This window comes from Dermacentor silvarum, chromosome 1, assembly GCF_013339745.2.
Source record: "Dermacentor silvarum isolate Dsil-2018 chromosome 1, BIME_Dsil_1.4, whole genome shotgun sequence".
Lineage (NCBI taxonomy): Eukaryota > Metazoa > Arthropoda > Arachnida > Ixodida > Ixodidae > Dermacentor > Dermacentor silvarum.
In genome coordinates, this window is record NC_051154.1 from 335,556,814 (window position 1) to 335,576,709 (window position 19,896).

Below are 19,896 nucleotides of genomic sequence, written 5' to 3' on the forward strand. Positions count from 1 at the left end.
CTCTACGCGAGAGAACTTCATTGAAAGTGTTTCTTTTATACGAGAAGTGTATCGTGCACAGAGTGAACCCGCAGACTGGGTTAGCATTCTTGATGAGCTGGTGTGCCTCAAGAAATTTTAATATGACCATCCCGCCTGACGTGATGTCGGTGCACTGTATATATGCATTTGTATTGTTTCGCTAGTGTCAAAGCAGGCAATAAAGAAAAAAAAAATCGGTTCCCGTGGTGTAGTGGTTATCACGTGCGCCTTACACGCGCAAGGTACCCGGTTCGATCCCGGGCGGGAACAAAGGTTTTCATTTTTATTTCTATTGCGATCGTATACGCGCAGAAGAAAAGGGGAGCGAAATACTCTACTCCGTGCTCGGTTCCCGTGGTGGATTCTGCTTCCGGCAGCCGAGCTGAGCGGACGCAGGATGGCAGGCCCTTTAGGGGTGGCTACAGCGGCACGTTTCCGCCGCGGTAACAGGTCTTTTGACGTTGAAAACGATTACGAATTTGTACTGCCGACAGGACGAGTTGTTTTGAATACTGTTTTTATACATGCGGACGTCCGTTCCCGGTCATATCGAGTGGAAGACTTTCGCGACACGCTGGCCCGCCTGACGCTGCTCCCCGAGGTTGTTGCCTTGGGGGCGTATCGTATGAGCCATGTGTGGGCGGTGACGTTCAAGAATATGGATGCAGTGAAAAGGATCCTGGCCCTAGGAGACATCAAGGTCAAAAACTGCCGCTGCCTCGTCATCGACCCGACAAACCAAGACGTGCGGATGAAAGTACAGTCAACCACAAAAGTTTGCGGACCACGCGAGCGCGTGGCCAAGAGCCTCTTCGCGACACTTCCACTACGTCACCAGCGATCGACAGCAGCGCTACGTTGAAGACGCATCCCTCCTTAAATTTATGGCCTGTCTATTTTCGCACTGTGCGCAAATATTTTCTACCTATCTTTTTCAACGTGACGCGCTCTTTGTTAGCCAGGGCTACTTGCTAATATTTTGAGAGCAGAATATCAGTACAAGTAATCAGACAGCGTATTCTTCGGCTGTTATCAGTTCTATTTTCGTGTAACCACGCTGTTTTTTTTTGTGAGTGCGTGAATGAGCGGTGAGGCAGCCATGGGACACAGATGCTTAGTCAGTAGGCAGAATTTTTCCGTTCCTCCCCCATCGCTAAGTGACAGAAGCGGCCGGGATTTGATCGCCTGCGCCCAGGTTTTGCTGCGCAAAGCCCGAACCACCGCGCTGCTATAGTGGTTACATTTAGAAAAATAAGAAATAATCGGGTGCGATGACTCTTTTTATAACCCTTTGCGACACGGCGTCCTCGTTTGGGGACTCGAACTTCGGAGGCGCGTCCCACGCCACGTGTTTCTTCAAATGACCTAAAACTCAGTGTGCACATTCGTGTCCGCTTCCTGATGGGACAACTAGCGGTCAGTTAACTTCATTGTCCTGCGTATTGCTGCAGATGATCACTTTGCTGGAGACACTACCATGTTAGACAATCGTTCGACGTGCCGCGTTCCAAGACCAACGTCAAGAGTATTTTTTTTCTCCGGTCGACACGAATACAACCGAAAAAGCAAGTGTGCATGCGTTTCGGGCCTAATAGTTGATTCTTTTTATGCAAGCATTGAAGCTGACGGATTTCAGAATAATTAGATAATGAGTTATACGCTAATTAATTTTTTTACTGAAACTCGCACAAAACAGCACATTGCTTCGTCTTCTTTCTTGGAATGTAATAGTGAGCGTCTTGAAATGATGCCATGCGCATTTGACGCATTTGCAGACAGTGCATCATAATTCGTGTCTGAAGGGGATGAATTTATTCACAAGACATTTACAGAAGTGTCATGAAACATAGGTCTCTCAATGATCTAGTAGGAAGTGAAATGTCCGCCGTTTTCTAGCACCTTATTGATGCGTGTGGGCATCGACTCGTACAAAGATTCAGTAATCTCCGGTCGACCGCGCAGGCTTTCCCATTCTTGTGCGATCGCTTGCCACAGCGTATCGGCCGTGCGGCCGCGGTTGGCTCGTGTGGACAGCCGTTTCTTCAACATGCCCCAGACATTTTCTATGGGATTCAAGTCGGTGCCACATGGAGGCCACTCAAGCTGGCAAACAGCATGTTCTTCTAGCAATGACTGGACGATACGTGCTTTATGGATCGGGCTGCGGTCGTGTTGAAAAAAATAGCAGCCGTCGCTGAAGGGACCGTCCAGCGCATACGGAACGAGGTGTCTAGTGATGACGTCGCAGTACCGTGACGCAGTGAAGGGCCCTTCCAGACGCACAAGGGGACCAAGGCCATCTTTGCTGATTGCTCCCCACACGCTCACGGAACACCGTCCACTGGATAGAACACTCTGTGTGTAATTAGGCAGATATCTGCAAGAAATAGCATACAATTGGGTTCCAGCGGCGCGTCTAAAAATGTTGTGATTCCTCTTGCGTATGAACTTTATAATGCTATTATAGAGTTGCAATAGAAAACGTGCAAACATCATTAGATAGTACTGAAAGACCCACTGGCAGCTTTTAATTAGCTTTAGAGTAAGTAGTACTATGAAACAATCGTTAATGTTTTCAACATAATACCACTACAGAAAAATCTCGTAATGTCCAAAAGCTCATTTTACGTGAAACATGTTGTGATGCAGAATTAGCTTCGTGAATTAACTGCCAATACACTGTAAACACACCTGCAGTTTAGTGGACGCCAAACCCGCTTCCGTTGGTCCCAGCGCGTGGAAAAAGTTGAGTCGTCGCTAAAGATGACATCGCCCCATTTCTCTGTTGTCCAATCTTTCATTGCTGTAGCGAACATGAGTCGTTCTTGTAGCTGGCTGTCTGAGAGGCAGGGCTTCTGTGCTGCTACGAAAGACTGCAGGCCAAGCTCACTCAGCCTTCTTCTTACAGTCTCAGACGATACCGTGAGCGAGAGCGCTTCTCGGATATCCTCTGCACTTTGAAAAGGATCAGCCACGATGGCGGCCGTAATCAGGCGGTCCTCTTCCTCAGTCGTGGCCCTTGGACGCCCACTGCGCTCCATATCTGTGAATCTGTCATCGTCGCGGAAAGCTTGAATAATCCTATTCACGGCAGTCCGGCTCCTGTTGGTTCGGCGGCAGATTTCGCGCTGAGGTATTCCCTCTATAAATAAACGCACAATGTGCCTTCTTTCGTCAAGTGGAACACGCAGCGGCATCTTTCCAAATAGGCAATCACCACGTGGCCTGAAGCAAGTCTACTACGTTTTCAGCGACGAATGCGAAGATGCGCCTATGTGTGAAAGAAAATTTTCTATGCATCCGCCTTTTCTTTATTTTTGATGACAGTGAAACACCTCCCTTCCCTTTCTCTCAAGACGCAGAAGCAGCAACACTCATTGGACCAAGATGCTGCCAACCAAAGTGCGCCAGTAAACGTCGCGTAAAAAAATCGTCGCAGCGCTTCGTGAAACTTATCTACCCACTGGCACACCAGTCGACAAAGGTTGCAGTGATTGCTCCGATACTGCTATCAAGCCAGATATGTGGCGGTCTTATCGCAGACAGCGCTCTGCATCAACACAACGAACTAACAATGTCATGCACGGGAATAAAAAATTAACAGGCAGGCGAGTACCAAGAGGGCTCATATCCGGGAGAGCGCCCCTGTCGCCGCTAGGTGGCGTACCGCTAGGTGGCGCGGATAGGCAGTCTGGCACGCGCTCGCGTGGTCCGCAAACTTTTGTGGTTGACTGTACATTGGCTGCTTCACAATGTACTTGACGAATATTTGCGACGTGCGTTTGCAGTGTACGGGCAAGTGACTGAAATCAGCAGAGAGCGTTGGCGTGTACACGGCGTGACCGAAAAAGGCTTGACGGCCCGTCTGGTGACCCTCAGGTTGAAGGTGGGCCTTAAAATTGATGACCTGCCTCATCAAGTGAACGTAAGCGGCGAGCAAGCCCTTGTTGTTGTGCCGGGAAGAGCGCCCATTTGTCTACGCTGCCGAGGAAAGGGGCACATTCGTCGTGACTGCCGTGTGCCGCGTCGCGGGGGCTGCCGGAGGTTCGGCCATGAGGAGCACGACTGCACGCTCTCCTATGCCAGCGTCACCGGGCCCGTGGGTGGTGATGACTCGTTCGAGCTGCTCATGGACGAGCGTGACGCTGAAGACGCAGGAAGTTCGGGCGACGGAGCGCTAGCGACGACAGACCTGGCCAAAGTAAGTGGGCCGAACGCGACAACGGGGCAACAGCCCGCTGACCAGCCGTTGGAGCCGCAACCAGGGATTGCAACAGCCTCAGAGAGGCCAGAATCGTCTGAACCTTCCGGCAAGGAGCCGGATGCTACCGCCGGACAGGACAATATGGACCAGAGCGAGAGCGCAGCCGGCGGCCTGGCCGGCAAGCGCCCTTGGGATGAAGGTAGAGACGAGACAAGTACTCCCGATAGCGGTGGTGGTGGGGAACCACCAACGAAGGCAGCAGGGAACAGGCGTCCATCTTTCAAACCGCGGCCGACAATTCCGGCCGGTCCACGGGCAGAGGCCAAGCCGCCTCTGCAGTCTACACCACCTGGGTAGGTGAGACTGTTCTCGGAAGGACATTAATGCGTAAGAGGCAAATGTCAGTGTTGCATGGGAGCCGCGATGAAAAACACGAGAATGGCTGAGACACCCACATTCACCGATTTAGGTCGTGCGATTTTCTTGCTTTCTGGCGAGCATTTGCGTGAGGTAGAAACCGTATGGTAGCCCTGCTCATAACGACAACATGCCCTATAAATTAGAAACAGCCTTACGCGTAGCAACGCTTAACATTCGAGGGCTGGGGTCTAGGAGGCGGCAGTATCAGTTACGCCGCTTGTTTCTCGAGAATGACGTTGATATTGCCGCCGTACAGGAAACGAAAGTTGAGTCTCAAGAGCAGACAGACCGCATGGTTTCGCCTTTCCGCGACCGCTACAATGTATGTGTCAGCCATTCTCATGGTACATCCGGTGGTTGCTTACTTATTTTGAAGAATTCAATTGGTATTGCCGTAGAGTGTTTATATAATGATACTTTAGGACGAATAATTGTGTGCGATTTTTCTTTTTCTGGCGTGAGTTGGCGGGTTGTTTGTGTTTATGCACCAAATAGAGAGCAAGAGCGCAAAACGTTTTTCGAAAACCTTGAAGTGCACCTTTCGTGTGATAGGACAATTATTTTTCTTGGAGATTTCAACTATGTTTGCACTCCCGAAGATAGGGCAAGCAAAGTGCCGGTGCGCGATTGTAGTGCCTTGTTTTTGAATGCAATAGTTCACGAGCGAGAGTTGGATGACGTAGGATGTGTGCTGTCTCAGAGTACTCGGTACACACATTACCAGCATAACATTCAGGCGAGGCTTGACAGAGCCTACGTGTCTACAGCATTACTTCCCTTGTGCCGAGACTATAGTGTTATGCATGTTTCTTTCAGCGACCACTGCTTAGTTATGTTTACCATCAATAAAAAAGAAAAGCAGAGATTCAATTGGGACCTATGGAAGTTGAACGACAAGCTACTTGATGACGACACGTTTGTAGAGAACGTTAACATTGAATTAGACAAATTACTCAAGTGTAGCACCGGAAGTTTAATTTATACATGGGAGTGTTTTAAAGAAAAGGTAAAAATTGACGCGATTGAAAGGGCATCTTGTATAAAACATAGCCAAAGGAAAGAAGAAAACAGTTGCAGTGTCAGTTAGATTTTTTACTCTGTCAAGAATTCGTGCCACCGGGCATGCGTAGTAAAGAAATTAAAGACGTTAAACGAAAGTTGGAGACTATAGACGTAGAAAGATATAAGGGAGCTGTGGTGCGCGCACGCGCCGAGAAGCTTTGGTGTGGCGAGATGCCCACGAAACGTGCACTGGCAGACGAAAGGAGCTACGCAACTAAAAACGAAATCAAGGCGACAGAATATCAAAACGTCGTCACAAGCGATAAATCGATGATTGAACATGCGTTTGTGGATCATTATCGTGAATTGTTAGGAAGCATGAAAGAGGGCCGCGGCACAATCAGAGATGAATTCTTAACACTTATGCCGCAACTCGGTGACGATCTAAAAGCAAATTTAGAGGCACCTCTCACTGTCAAAGAAATTGAAACATCGATTGAAAAAATGACACCTGGAAAGGGGGGGGGGGACACCTGGTCCAGATGGCCTAAGAGCAGCATTCTATAAGAAACATAGAAGCGCTGTGGCAGAAGCCTTATGCGCTGTTTTACATGAGGCTTACGAAAAGAAAGAATTACCAGCATCCTTCAGGAGGTCGCACATTGTGTTGATTCCGAAAACTGACGATCACAGAAAACAACTGTTTATTGCATCATATCGACCGATAACCTTAGCGAATGTTGATTACAAACTTTTCATGGGTGTGTTAGACAGGCGACTGCAAACTGTTATTAAAGGAATAGTAGGACTCCATCAAACCTGCGGCATCAAAGGAAGATCTATAACGACGAATATTAACATTGCAAGGAGTATTTTGGAATGCTGTGATGATTTTGAGAGTAGGGTAGCGATGCTACAAATAGATCTCGAGAAGGCATTTGACCGCGTGACTCACGAGATACTTCTGTGCATTCTCGACTACGTAAAAGTGGGATCTGTGGTTTTGGAGGGGGTAAGAATGGCGTACACAGGATGCACTACGAGGATTGTAGTCAGTAAGCAACTCAGCGAAAGCTTTCCGGTCTTATCAAGTGTCAAACAAGGATGTCCCGCGTCAGCATTACTCTTCGCTATCTATTTAGAACCACTTTGTCAAAAAATGCTTCAGAATGAACGAGTTCGTGGTTTCCGCTTGATGACCGCGGTAGTCAAAGTGCTTGGTTACGCAGATGATATCGCGGTCTTTTGTAATGATCAAGAAAGTGTCACAGTGGCTGCAACGGCCAGCCAAGGCAGCAACACTGTGCGAACAAGCAGAGTAACGCTGTGCGCAAGCGCTGCCATATATGCGTTCCCATGTCATCAATAAACGCTTCTTCTTGTGGTGACCACTGTGTGCATTACGCTCGATATATGGTGTCAGAAGTGTAGCTCGCTCACGGGACCATGACCGACCTACGCCCGCCTGAGCCCTGCAAGTGGGCGACAACGCAGCGGCGTCCTGGCAGACATTCAAGCAACGCATCGAGCTGTACCTGATAGCAACGGAGCCCACGAAGCCACGCAGTCAGGAGCAGAAAGCTGCAATTTTTTTGCATGTTGTGAGTCAAGACGCTATTGACGTGTTTAATACCATGAACCTATAACCTGACTGAGAAGACGAAGTGATAGGAGAACGCCGCTTTGCCTTCTGTGCTCCTGCAAATCAGTATTAGCCAGCCGTGTCAACTTCTTACGGCTTCGAGGACAACATCAGCTGCGATCACTGATACCGGTGAGCGGCGCGACGACACCAAGCGCTTACGTTCGACTGCCACCGTGGCGGAGGGCAGCAACGGAGATGTGCAAGCGTGGCAAGGGCCGCCATTACCGCAGCATGGCTTCGGAGCCGACGAGCCTGTGAGCCAGCCTGGAGCCGCCAGGGTCTCCTACATTCGACCCCCGACACTCGTCTTGGATGCGACGAGGAAAGCTGAGAGCATGTCGGACGAAGCAAGCAGTGCGAAAAAGGTGAGAGTCGAAGATCAGAACGAGTACATGAATGAGAAAACATCGACGTACTCCCTTCGCGACGAAGAAGAAGAAGATATTGAGATTGAATGTGATGAGGAGGCAGATCCCTTCACTCTTGTGACATATAAGAAGAGAAGGTTCGAGGGTATTCCTGTGGTATTTCAACCAATTGAAGAAACGAAAACGTTCTGGAAAGTAAACCCAAATGTTGTCGCCTCAGAAATCGTTACGCTAGCAAAGGAGAAAGTAAGCTCTTTCCGAGTGAACCAAGACGGAAGCTTCTCAGTGACTGTCAGTTCTCTCGCCTCAGCCAAGAGTTTGTTATCATGTGTGCAAGTAGCTGGCTTACTAGTGAAGCCATTTATTCCGGAGTCATACATACGAAATGTTGGCAAAATCAGACATGTCCCGCTACAATACACAGAAGAACAATTAACAGAATATTTAAGAGAGGCAGGAGTGACATCAGCTAGACGCCAGACCCGTTATATACGCCAAGAAGATGGCACTGTGGAATCGCGCCCAGTGAGAAGTGTGATTCTGCAATTCCGCAATGACCGACCAATTCCAGAGCGAGTGTATCTTGGCTTCACTAGTCATCCAGTCGAGGAATATCTGGGGCCAGCCAGGCGCTGCTATAACTGCCAGAGATTTGGTCACTTAGCGAAAAACTGCCGAGGAACAAGGCGCTGCAAAATATGTGCAGAAGACCACGATCACAAAGACTGCAAATCCATAAGACAGCCTAAGTGTGCGAACTGCAACGGACCCCACACTGCATCATTTTCGGGATGCCCGCAGAATAAGGCAGCAGCTCTTCAACATCAACACGACATCATCTATGGTCGCACCCAACAGCGTGGTGCACCGGAACCAAACAAGAATACGATGAAGCCAGCGCAACCACCTCGGCCACAAGTGCCTAAGCATCAGGACGCCTCTATGACATACGCGAAAGTCGCAAGGGGACCACAAAACCGAGGACAAAGTTTTGGGACATCACCAAGCCAACAGCAAGCTCGGAAAGAACCTCAGGAAGGACCTCGTCAAAAGAACAAGCCCGTGACTAACATACGACAGAATACCAGCACACCGCAACCAGTAAGTGTAACGAAACAGGGAACCCCCTCAGCGTCTATTGCTGAACTTGTCATTTCAATGTTGTTTTCTGCTTTAAAAACCATACTTGTCGCAATTCCACAGGCAAATAACCTACCGGAGGTTAAGGCCGTACTGTCGATGGAACAAGTGATATTACAAAACGCTACGTCAGCCACTGCGCAGACGAGGCATGAATAATTGTTATCAAAATGCCGCCATATTCCAGTGGAATGCGAATAGTCTTCGCTCTAAGTGTGCGGATTTTAGAAAACTGGTGGCTCAGTTCTCCTTTCCAGTGTTATGTATTACAGAGGCCGGTGTAGACAAAGCTTTTCGGCTAGCTAACTACGTTGTTTATACATCCTCTCGATCTTCAGGATTGAGCAGAGCGATGATCTGTGTTCGAAGAGACCTGCCGTCAGCGCTATTAAGTGCTACAGCGTCAGACATCCCAGAATACGTAGCATGCGAAGTTCGGTTTGGCCGAGTAAATATCACTATTGTCAGCGTTTATCTACAGCCTTCTACAAATATTTCATTTTCCACATTGACGGGCCTCTTTCAGAAATACACAAAAAATGTAATATTTTGCGGAGATTTCAATGCACACCATGTCATGTGGGGAAGCGCTTACTGCGACCGTCGTGGAAATGAGCTAGAAAAGGCAATTGAGAAGAGTGGTCCGTGTTTGTTGAATGACGGCTCAGTGACCTTCCTACGGGGTTTTAATTACTCCAGCTGCCTCGATCTCACGCTCTGCTCAAATGATATTGCATGTGGAGCAACATGGAGAACAGACATTGAAACAAGGGGCAGTGATCACTTTCCTATCCTAATACAGCATCCTAGACTACGATTTTTGACTTATCGGCGCTCTGCAAACATAACAAATTGGCAGGCATTTCGATATTACATTACAAGTCAAGCTGATGCTGTCAGTGATACAGACAGTCTAATATCGCTTATAACAGACAAATTAAATCTTTGTTCAAAATTTGTTAAGATTCCTGATGGTTACGCTGGTGTAGACTCTGAATACGAGAGGCTCAGAGCTATACGACGCAGAGCTGAGAGAAAATATCGACGCACAGGCCTTCTTGAAGATTACCGAGAATGCCAAAAGGTGTATGATCGTATGGGTCGGCAGCTGGAGCGACTAGGTACAAAGCGCTGGCAGGAATTCTGCACTTCACTCACTCCCTTTACACCTGAATCAAAATTATGGAATGTTCTGCGCTCTTTAAGTGGACCAGTAACGCACCAACAGCCATTCAGAGCACTAGCTTTAGTCCAGAAAGTACCGGAAACAACTATAGCAAATGAGTTTTATCAGCTTATTACTCGCCCAAGTGCAGCAGTAAAGACATCTCAATACAGTAATTCTGTCGAAGAAGTCAAAGCATCGATCAATTTTTCTATTAGAAGCGATCATCATGACCTAGATCAACCGTTTTCACTAGAAGAATTAAAGAACGCACTTGTATCGTGTTGCCAGAGGACAGCAGCTGGACCTGACGGGGTCACATATGCTGCCCTGAAAAACTTGGGTCCTGTAGCCACAAATACTTTATTAAAATTACTGAATGATGCATGGATATCGGAATGTCTTCCTCCTTCTTGGAAATTGCGCGAGTAGTTCCGATACTAAAACCGGATAAAACTCCTTTATCGTTAGATTCTTTCCGCCCTGTAAGCCTGACAAGTTGCGTTTGTAAACTTATGGAAAAGATGATTGATGCTAGGCTTCAATGGTGGACAGAATGCACCAACGCACTGCCCGAAAATATGGCGGGCTTCCGCAGGCGCCGGTGTACGATGGATGCAATTTTAGATCTTGTTACATACGTAGATCACGAGAGGAGCTGTGGAAGAGTCACCATTGCAGTGTTTCTAGACATAAAGCGTGCATTTGACACAGCCAGCCACACTCACGTACTGCATGGGTTAATTCAGTTGGGCATAGTTGGCCGAACACTGAGATGGATTGCGGAATTCTTAAGAGACAGGAAAATCTATATTGAAACTGCTGATGGCAAAAGCACAGAGCATAAAGTGAATCAAGGCGTTCCACAAGGTAGTGTACTCAGTCCATTTTTATTTAACTGTGTTATGGCTGAATTACCCCATATCTTGCCTGCTACCTTGAATTATTCACTATATGCAGACGACTTGTGCATATGGACTTCTGACACGAGTACTCAAGCCGTTCAGCAAACGTTACAAGCTGGCCTAACAGTGATTAATGATTTTTTGAAAAGTAGAGGTATGATTATTTCACTTGAGAAAACTGCTGTACTTCCTTTTACAAGGAAATGCCTCAAGAGATTCCAACTTGTGCTAGACTCTCAGCGTTTGCAACTTGTGCGACAACACAAGTTCTTAGGTATTATTATAGACAGACGGTTATCATGGGCTCCCCAAATAAAAGCATTAGAGGAGAAAGTCAACTCCCTAATCAACATTCTTCGTCGATTTGTTGGAGTGAGATGGGGTAGTTCAACCTCTTCTTTATTACGCATTCACTCGGCGATCATTGGACAAATAATAGCATACTCTGCTCCTGTACTACATGGAATATCCCGTAATCTAGAGGAAACCATTCAAAGATTAATGGCCAGAAGCCTTCGCATATGTCTTGGTGTTCCCCGTGCATCTGCCAGTGCTTTGGTAATTGCTGAGTCCCGCCAACCAACTTTTCATGCACTAAGATTTACGGAAACTTGTCGTCACTTTTTTCGTTTAGCAACACAACACGCTAATCATCCATTATGCCAAAACCTTCAAGGTAGAACCGCTGCACGCATACATGATGAAATACGGCGGTGCAAAAACTTACTACCTGCTTACGAATACTGGCCTGCATGCGCAACTCATCCCCCATGGCGACTTACAATTCCAGAAATAGTCACTTCAATTCCTGGAGTAGGTCGTAAATGTGATATGCCCGTAGTTGCGATAAAGCAATTAACTTTATCACATCTTTACACTAACTACGTAGATCGCATTCACGTATATACCGATGGATCATGCTGGAAACAAAGCTCTACATCAGCGTTTTATATACCTACATACCAAGAGAAAAGATCTTATAAGCTTTGCCAATTTACAACGTCCACAACGGCAGAACTTTACGCAATACTTTCTGCTTTACGTTACATATGTCAGCATTCAGGACCTCTTCGCTGGGTAATTCTGAGTGATTCGCAACCCTCATTGCTGAGCCTAAATGAAATCAGCTTAAGAAAAAGAAACAGCACATTGGCATATGAAATACAGAAGACATATGTCATAGCGAAAGATCTGCAACATGACATAGCTTTCCAGTGGATTCCAAGTCACTGTGAAATCATAGGAAATGTAACGGCTGATCAAATGGCACGTGAGGCTCATCAAAAGAATGAATTATCACTAGTTCCTCTAACAATGAGTGACGCGCGTTGTTTATTGAACAAACTATGCGGTAAATTGTCCAAGGAAACTTGGTTCATAAATGATGCGCAGAACTCTCGATTATGTAATATTGATCCTGGAATAGAATTCAATATTCCGTTTAAAATTAACCGATCGGTTGAAACAACAGTACATAGGCTTCGTGTAGGCACTGCCTATACTAAAAGCTTCCTGCATAGGATATGAAAAACTAATAGTGCTACATGCTCATGTGGAGAGGCTGAAGAAGACATAGAACACCTTCTTCTACGCTGTAAAAAACATGACGCTTCCCGTAAGAAGCTTTCAGAAAAACTACGTGGCTTGGACAGACGACCACTATCCATAGGAAAAATTTTGGGTCCATGGCCTACAGAAAAACAACAAAACATCGCTGCGCGCGCATTGGTACAATTTTTGCAGGAATCAAAAATATCACAAGAATACTGAGTCGGATATTAGTTATTGCTGGTATTATTATTATTAGCAGGCACTCTTGATTACATGTTTACTGTGTCTTCGTGTTCATGTGGCATTTGTGTCTGCGCACAAGACTGTTGTAATTAGAGCACGGCATTCAAGAGGGACCTAATTCGCAAGTGCCCAACATCATCTTTGTGAACTTGGTTTTGAGAACATTTATGCTTTGTGAACTCATGTGTTGTGTGTAAACACTTCAGTTTTGTGAGTATTTATGTTATGTGAACTCTTTTGTAGTGCGAACATTTATTTATATTTCAGTTAGGATTTTCTACGTGAACGTTCGTACATGTGTTTTGTGAGTTTTGTGAGTTATATGAGTTTTGACAACATTCTGAGGACAACTATCATGCAAGAGAAGAGGAGTAGCCGGCGCCACATATAGGCACCAACCTCTCCTTAAATACATTTAATTAAAAAAAACTATAACCGGGCGAAGCTAATGACTACGACGCGTTGGTTAAAGCGTTTGAAAACTACTGTTTGCCTAAGTGTAATGAGACTTACGAACGCTATGTGTTCCGCTCGTGTCGTCAGGCACACGGAGAGCCATTAGAACAGTTCTTTCGGGATCTGCCACTAAAAGCAAGAGCGTGCAACTTTGGGGATTTGCGAGATTCCATGCTGCGGGACCAAATCGTGTATGGCATTTGCAGCACTTGCCTGCGAGAAAAACTTCTTCGAAAGAAAGACCTGACGCTGGTCACAGCAGTACAATGCTGCAAAGCTGAGGAACTTGCCGAATCGCAAAATAGGGCGTGGATGGGGGAAAACAAGATTGAACCTGTTTCACGAACGCAAGCTAAACGCGGACGCCAAAAATGCCGGCACTGCAACTTCTCGCACGCCCCAAGGAAGTGTCCGGCGTTCGGCAAAACATGCAACAAGTGCACGAAGAATAATCACTTTGTCGCCTGCTGTACAAGCAAACGAGCAGCCGTTGATGACGTGCTCGACGGAGCGGAGAGTGACAGTGACTTCGACGTTCTGGAGATCAGCACGACGGAAAGTAAGCGTGGCCCCGAAAGTCGCGACTGGATTGTAACAACGAACATTGAAGGAACCGATGTGCAGCTGAAGGTCGATACGGGAGAGCAGGCTAACTTGTTGCCGCGTTCGCTGTTCAAAAGGCTCGGAACTAAGCAGCAGCCGTACCCCACGAGGAGCGTCCTGCGCCATATGGGGGTGGCGAAATACCACACAGTGGAAAGGTTGGCCTCGCCGTGCAGTTAGACAATCGGCGTGTGCTACTTGAGTTCTTCATAGTAAAGAAGAAGCAAGCCATTCTGGGCCTCGGGGCAAGTGAGCAACTTGGTCTGGTCAACAGAGTGAACGCGGTGGACAGCAGCGAGGCATATGGAAGCCTAAAGCAGGCATTCCCGAGGTTATTCACTGGCATTGGCAGGACGCGGCGCGAATACAAAATGGTGCTTCGAGAGGACGCTGTCCCTGTGGTACAGCCAACCCGGCGTGTACCTTACGCCCTCAAGAAGCCACTTAAGAAAGAACTCGACCGGATGAATGCTGCGAACATCATCGAGAAGGTGGAATAACCATCAGACTGGGTAAGTCCCCTGGTTATCGTGAGGAAGAAAAATGGAGACTTAAGAGTATGCATGGACCCGCGGGCAATTAATAGGGCGGTGAAGAGAGAGCACTTTCAGTTGCCATGCCGGGAAGAAATCGAAGGGGATCTAGCGCATGCAATGTATTTCAGCAGACTCAATGCCAACAGTGGTTTTCATCAAATTCCTCTCGACAAAATAACATCAGAAATCTGCACATTCAGTTCGCCGTTTGGCCGGTATCGGTATCTCAGACTTCCGTTCGGTATTGCATCTGCACCCGAAGTTTTTCAGCGTACGATGAGCCAGATATTTGACGACCTCCCGCGAACACGTGTGTACATTGACGATGTGCTAGTGTGGGGTTCTACGGAAAAGGAACATGATGAACGCCTGTACAAAGCGCTGGAAAGGGCACAGGCAGAGGGCCTAACTTTGAATGCAGAAATGTGCATTTTTGGACGCACTGAAATCAGCTTCTTGGGTGATAAGATTAGTTCCAAAGGTATTGAGCTCGATCCCGACCCGATAAAGTGCGTTTTAAACCACCCTCCGCCAACGACCAAGAAAGACGTTCAACGCTTGCTTGGTGCCGTGAACTATTTCGGGAAGTACTTGCCACTGTTGTCAGCCCATACTGAGGCCTTGCGCAGCCTGATTAGAAAGGACACAGTTTTCGAATGGACGCATGTTCACGAGCGTGAGTTGGCGCATGCTCAAAATGATGCTGACGGAAGCACCCGTCCTGGCTATCTTTAATCCCGAGCTTCGCAAAAAACTGTCGACGGATGCGTCAGCATTTGCACTCGGAGCAGTGCTTTTCCAACAACATGGAGGAGACTGGCGCCCGGTAGGCTACGTGTCGCGGACACTCACAGAAACCGAGCGAAGGTACGCCCAAATAGAAAAAGGGGCCCTGGGCATAACATTCGGCTGTGAAATGTTCAATGATTATGTCATACGAAGACATATCGTTATCGAAACCGACCACAACCCATTATTGGCAATTTCAAAGAAGGAAATAGGCGACATGCCACCGCGTCTGCAACGACTGCTGAAGTACGAGTTTGAGTTGCAGTATGTTCCAGGCAGCAAATTGGTTGTTGCTGACACCTTGTCACGAATCCCATCATGGGAACAACCAGAAAAAGGCACAACGGACGTTGAAGTTCATGCCGTGGGCGCCCTGACTGCCGTTGTCGGACCAGCCACTCTATCCCGTCTGCAGGCAGCAACTGCCAGTGATGCAACGGCGCAAGACGTCATCTCCAGGCTGCAGTCATCAATGCCTATAGAAGGTGAGCTAAAGTCCTTCACACAAGAACGTTCTGTAGTCAACGGAGTACCGCTCAAGGGAACCAAAGTAGTCGTGCCGGCAAGCATGCGAACAGAGATGCTGTGACGAGTGCACCAAGGGCATCTAGGCTTAGGAAAATGCAAATCGAGGGCTCGTAAGTTGATGTATTGGGCAGGAATGTCAACAGATATTGCCCAGTTCATTGACAGGTGTGGCGTTTGCAAGAAGTTTGCTTATCGACAGCCTGACGAGCCCCTGTGCCAGCGCACCATTCCAGACATGCCATGGGCCAGAGTTGGTACAGATCTTTTTCAACACGCCGGGAAGCATTTTTTGGTTGCCTATGACGCCTACTCTAATTTTCCAGAAGTCGAGCACCTGAAGGAGACCTCTGCAACAACTGTCATTCATAAACTACGTCAGATCTTTGCAAGGCATGGAATACCACTAGAAGTTTGCAGTGATGGCGGCCCGCAGTTTGCGTCAAAGGAGTTTAAAGATTTTGCGGCTTGTTATGACTTTGTGCATACGATTTCAAGTCCACGTTTTCCCAGGTCCAATGGGCTCGCCGAGAAGGGCGTACAAGTGGTTAAGCGGCGTCTGGGCAAGACTGAGACCAAAAAAGAGGACTTCTATTTGGGTGTTCTCAACTACAGGGTGTGGCCTCTCGAAGATGGCCGTTCACCATCGGAACTGCTAATGGGACGAAGTCTAAGAACGCTACTTCCAAAATTTTCAGCGTTATCCTCAAGTCTCGTTCAAAAACATGTTCAGGCAAAGACCGCAGGAAGACCACTAGCTCCGCTACAGAAGGGAGACGTCGTCCGAATTCTCCGAAATGGTAGATGGGACATCAAAGCGCAAGTCCAAGATCTCGTGGCCCCGAGATCGTACACCGTTCTGACTGAGGATGGCCGGATTTTCCGTGGAAATAGATAGCACCTTCGCAAAACACCAGAAGCGTTCTATCGAACCATCCATTACCAGGCGGACGAATGCGACGACGCCCCTGATTCATCTCCGAGCGCTGTCACACAGCAGAGGCAAGAACCTCCGCAGGCCACACAGGAGCGACCACCAGCAGGTACACCAGGCGTGCCCAACATTGCAGATTCACTGCGACGATCTACGAGACCGCGAAGACCACCAGACCGCCTGGCCTACACGCACAGGTTCCAGCAGACTGAAACAGCCGAGGAGTGTCGACTGCTACGCATCGATCTTGAGTGCTTTCAGTGCTATCTGTGTTTTCAGTGTTTTCATTCTTCAAAGAAAGGAGGATGCAACGGCCAGCCAAGGCAGCAACACTGTGCGAACAAGGAGAGCAACGCTGTGCGCAAGCGCAGCCATATATGCGTTCCCGTGTCATCAATAAACGCTTCTTCTTGTGGTGACCACTGTGTGCATTACGCTCGATACAGTGGCAATAAGTGATGTCAAGTTATTCTGCGAGTGTACCGGTAGTAGAATTAATTGGAATAACTGTCTAGGTATCTGGCATGGAAACTGGCGAAGAACGCCCTCTTTGTACGAAAACGTCACTTGGACGGTAACACCTGACAAGTACTTAGGCGTACCGCTCCAACACCACCGGGACACAACAGAATATTAGAACGATGAAACGGAGCACCTACGCGTTAAGACGCAAAAATGGGGAGGTCGAGATTTTTCAATGTTTACGCGCGCAACGGTGTGCAACACATTTCTTGTTTCGCGAGTGTGGTATGTTCTTCAAGTGTTATCTATTACACGTAATGCTGTTCAAAAGCTACACAGAGTGATGGCAGTATTTGTGTGGGCTTCTACATGGGAAAGAACGAGTCGCACAAATTTGTTCCGCTCTGTGCGCAGTGGGGGACTTGGCCTAGTCCATCTGTTCTTGCGGCAGATCGTGGCTAGGTTTATTTTTCTACGCGATCAAAGCGATTGCTTCTTGAGAACAGTGTTACATGTGCGGTTGTCAAATTATTTGCCAGAATTTATTGTTTCAACGGTCCATGTCGAACAAAGACGACCAAGGGGTTATATGCGTGAGATCGTTGGGGCTTTCGAAATCCTAAAACTACGCTTTTCGATGGAATATCTCCCTGGAGTTAAACGAAAGAAATTATGCAGGGATCTTATAGAAGCCATGTTGCCATTGCCTGTTTACCGATAACTATACCCAAGAGGTCCCGGAGACGATGTTTTAGGCAGAGTCAAAAAGATACCTGTGCGACCATCAGTCAAAACTTTCTTTTTCAAGCTACACAGTGGCACACTCCCTACCAAACCTTGGCTGCGAGAAAAAGGCATATTTGTTGCCTGGTCTGTAGACTGCATCATCTGCAAAAAGCCGGAGACAGTTGAACACATATGTCTGGATTGTAGTGATGCAGTCTTTCTCTGGGACATCCTTCAGAGGACCTTGAAGAAAGGCTTGCCCGTAACACCGTACGGCATCCGTTTTCTGCCTGTCAAAAACGTAGGGGGTGTGCCCTACGATATGTTCATGGCACTCGTACTCCACAGCGTGTCGAGGACGCGGATGGCCGTGCGCAACGAGGACTTGAATCCTCGATCGGCACGAGATAATTTCATCGAAAGTGTAGAATACTTGAGAGAAGTGTACAAAATTCAAAATGAGAAGCCGGAGTGGTACCCACTTTTGGGGGAACTGTCTTTGATTAAGCGATTGCGTTTTTAACCCCTCACGTGCTGAAAGTTATGTGACAGCACTTTTATACGTGACAATGCACGGTACATGATTGTTTTATATGCTAAGTAGGCAATAAAGAAAAAAAAGTTCCCGTGGTGTAGTGGTTATCACGTGCGCCTCACACGCGCAAGTTCCCCGGTTCGATCCCGGGCGGGAACAAAGCTTTTTCATTTTTATTTCTATTGCGATCGTATACGCGCAGAACAAAAGGGGGAGCGAAATATTCTACTCCGTGCTCGGTTCCCGTGGTGTAGTGGATTCTGCTTCCGGCCACCGAGCGTGACGGACGTAAGATGACGGGCTCCGTAGGAGCGGCTTCAGCGGCCCAAAGCGGCCGCGGTAACAGGATTTCCACCTCGGACAGCGAGTATCAAGTTGTTTTGCCGACTTGCCAACAGGGCGTTTTGTTGTGAACACAGTTTTTTTACATTATGGTATCAGGGCCCGCCCATACCGGGTGGAAGATTTCCGCGATGCGCTTACCCCGTTATCGCTCCTGCCGGAAGTGGTGGCTCTCGGGGCCTACCGTATGAGCCATGTTTGGGCCGTGACCTTCAAAGACAACGAAGCTGTGAAGAAGATCGTCAGTGTTGGTGACCTGCAGGTCATAAAGGGCCGATGCCTCGTCATTGACCCCGCCAACCAGGATGTGCGCTTGAAAGTGCATTGGCAGCTGCACACCGTTCCTGACGAGGACGTGCGTCTTGCCTTCGCGCCGTTTGGAAAGGTCACGGACGTCGCCCGCGAGCGCTGGCGGGTGCACGGCGTGACTGATAAGATCTCTACCACAAGACTGGTTACGCTCAAGTTGAAGCCGGGCGTAATGGTGGACGACCTCCCACATCAGGTGAGCGTCGCCGGCGAGCTGGCTCTCGTGGTTGTGCCGGGCAGGGCCCCACTCTGCCTACGCTGCCGCGGAACAGGCCACATTCGTCGCGACAGCCGCATACCGCGGTGTGGTGCGTGCCGACGCTTCGGTCACGAAGAGAGTCAGTGCGAGCGGACGTTCGCTAGCGTGACCGGACCCGTGAGCAACGACGACAACTCCGCCCTACTCATGGACGAGGCGGACATGGAAGACACATCGTCCACGGCTAAGGAAGCAGCTGGCGGGGCGCAAAGACGGAGGTACGACTTCAGCAACAGGGGCAACATGTCAATGACGCCGTCGCCACTGAACAGCAAGAGCAAGTGGAGGGCACTGTAGCCATGCCGAACCGTGAGGAAGAGAGCCCACCTGATCCGGGAGCGGCCTCCACCCTCCCCCCCCCCCCCCCCCCGGAGCCTGAAGACATGGACACCCATAGCGGGCTCGCTACCTTGCAGGCGGGGAAACGCCCACGCGACCAGACCAATAGCCTGGCTACGATACAGCACAGCAGTGGCGGACACGAGCCACCGCCCAAAACGCCAGGTATGAGGAGACCAACCTTGAAGCTGCGGCCTAACATTACGGCCGATCCACGGCAGGCGGGTAAACCGCCTCCGTAGTTCTGTACTGTGTATAGCTTGACGCGGGTTGGGGGGTTGGTGAGGGCAATGGTCGTCACCCTGAGCACTATTCTTTTTAGATACGTGTCAGGAACGGGGGCCCAAGTTGCACTTGAGTGTTGTTTTCGAGAGGCCGGGTGTGTTCCCTATTGTTGCATTCGACGCGGTTATCGGG

At 48.5% G+C, this 19,896-nt stretch overlaps 2 non-coding genes and 1 pseudogene across 2 annotated transcripts; all 3 read left to right on the forward strand.

Moving 5' to 3' along the window:
- Positions 1–218: 218 nt before the first annotated feature.
- Trnav-uac (transfer RNA valine (anticodon UAC)) lies at positions 219–291 on the forward strand. The gene has a single exon. It is a non-coding gene; the product is annotated as a tRNA-Val (tRNA).
- Positions 292–14,094: 13,803 nt separating this feature from the next.
- Positions 14,095–16,377, forward strand: LOC119443608 (uncharacterized; annotated as a pseudogene).
- A 1,939-nt stretch (positions 16,378–18,316) lies between these two features.
- On the forward strand, positions 18,317–18,389 carry Trnav-cac (transfer RNA valine (anticodon CAC)). Its single transcript has one exon. It is a non-coding gene; the product is annotated as a tRNA-Val (tRNA).
- Positions 18,390–19,896: the final 1,507 nt, after the last annotated feature.